This window comes from Syngnathus typhle, unplaced genomic scaffold (genome assembly GCF_033458585.1).
Source record: "Syngnathus typhle isolate RoL2023-S1 ecotype Sweden unplaced genomic scaffold, RoL_Styp_1.0 HiC_scaffold_63, whole genome shotgun sequence".
NCBI classification, from domain to species: Eukaryota; Metazoa; Chordata; class Actinopteri; order Syngnathiformes; family Syngnathidae; genus Syngnathus; species Syngnathus typhle.
Genome location: NW_026871969.1, coordinates 418,916 through 421,119, shown reverse-complemented (window position 1 = coordinate 421,119; position 2,204 = coordinate 418,916).

The window sequence follows — 2,204 nt, the reverse complement described above, 5'->3', positions numbered from 1 at the left end:
TAGAGTGCCGAGTTTATTACTGCGCATTAAGAAATGACCACCTCCAACGTTTGGTTTATGTTTTATAAGCATTTTTAATTTTATTGCTTAAATCGCATTTCTCGGCGAGCTGAGCACTTTTCTGAATTGTGCCGCTCCCGTCACTCTGTTAGGTTGGCATCGAAAAAAACGCTCTCGGGTGCTTTAGAGTGCCGAGTTATTCACTGCGCATGAAGAAATGACCACCTCCAACGTTTGTTTATGTTTAATAAGCATTTTTAATTTTATAGCTTAAATCGCATTTTCTCGGCGAGCTGAGCACTTTTCTGAATTGTGCCGCTCCCGTCACTCTGGTTAGGTTGGCATCGAAAAAAAACGCTCTCGGGTGCTTTAGAGTGCCGAGTTTATTACTGCGCATTAAGAAATGACCACCTCCAACGTTTGGTTATGTTTTATAAGCATTTTTAATTTTATTGCTTAAATCGCATTTTCTCGGCGAGCTGAGCACTTTTTCTGAATTGTGCCGCTCCCGTCACTCTGGTTAGGTTGGCATCGAAAAAACGCTCTCGGGTGCTTTAGAGTGCCGAGTTTATTACTGCGCATTAAGAAATGACCACCTCCAACGTTTGGTTTATGTTTTATAAGCATTTTTAATTTTATTGCTTAAATCGCATTTTCTCGGCGAGCTGAGCACTTTTTCTGAATTGTGCCGCTCCCGTCACTCTGGTTAGGTTGGCATCGAAAAAAACGCTCTCGGGTGCTTTAGAGTGCCGAGTTATTCACTGCGCATGAGAAATGACCACCTCCAACGTTTGGTTATGTTTAATAAGCATTTTTAATTTTATTGCTTGAATCGCATTTTCTCGGCGAGCTGAGCATTTTTTCTGAATTGTGCCGCTCCCGTCACTCTGGTTAGGTTGGCATCGAAAAAAACGCTCTCGGGTGCTTTAGAGTGCCGAGTTTATCACTGCGCATGAAGAAATGACCACCTCCAACGTTTGTTTATGTTTTATAAGCATTTTAATTTTATTGCTTAAATCGCATTTCTCGGCGAGCTGAGCGCTTTTTCTGAATTGTGCCGCTCACGTCACTCTGGTTAGGTTGGCATCGAAAAAAACGCTCTCGGGTGCTTTAGAAGTGCCGAGTTTATTACTGCGCATTAAGAAATGACCACCTCCAACGTTTGGTTTATGTTTTATAAGCATTTTTAATTTTATTGCTTAAATCGCATTTTCTCGGCGAGCTGAGCACTTTTCTGAATTGTGCCGCTCCCGTCACTCTGGTTAGGTTGGCATCGAAAAAACGCTCTCGGGTGCTTTAGAGTGCCGAGTTATTCACTGCGCATGAAGAAATGACCACCTCCAACGTTTGGTTTATGTTTAATAAGCATTTTTAATTTTATTGCTTGAATCGCATTTTCTCGGCGAGCTGAGCATTTTTTCTGAATTGTGCCGCTCCCGTCACTCTGGTTAGGTTGGCATCGAAAAAAACGCTCTCGGGTGCTTTAGAGTGCCGAGTTTATCACTGCGCATGAAGAAATGACCACCTCCAACGTTTGGTTTATGTTTTATAAGCATTTTTAATTTTATTGCTTAAATCGCATTTTCTCGGCGAGCTGAGCGCTTTTTCTGAATTGTGCCGCTCCCGTCACTCTGGTTAGGTTCGCATCGAAAAAAACGCTCTCGGGTGCTTTAGAGTGCCGAGTTTATCACTGCGCATGAAGAAATGACCACCTCCAACGTTTGGTTTATGTTTTATAAGCATTTTAATTTTATTGCTTAAATCGCATTTTCTCGGCGAGCTGAGCACTTTTTCTGAATTGTGCCGCTCCCGTAACTCTGGTTAGGTTGGCATCGAAAAAAACGCTCTCGGGTGCTTTAGAGTGCCGAGTTTATCACTGCGCATGAAGAAATGACCACCTCCAACGTTTGGTTATGTTTAATAAGCATTTTTAATTTATTGCTTAAATCGCATGTTCTCGGCGAGCTGAGCGCTTTTTCTGAATTGTGCCGCTCCGTCACTCTGGTTAGGTTGGCATCGAAAAAAACGCTCTCGGGTGCTTTAGAGTGCCGAGTTTATTACTGCGCATTAAGAAATGACCACCTCCAACGTTTGGTTTATGTTTTATAAGCATTTTAATTTTATTGCTTAAATCGCATTTTCTCGGCGAGCTGAGCACTTTTTCTGAATTGTGCCGCTCCCGTCACTCTGGTTAGGTTGGCATC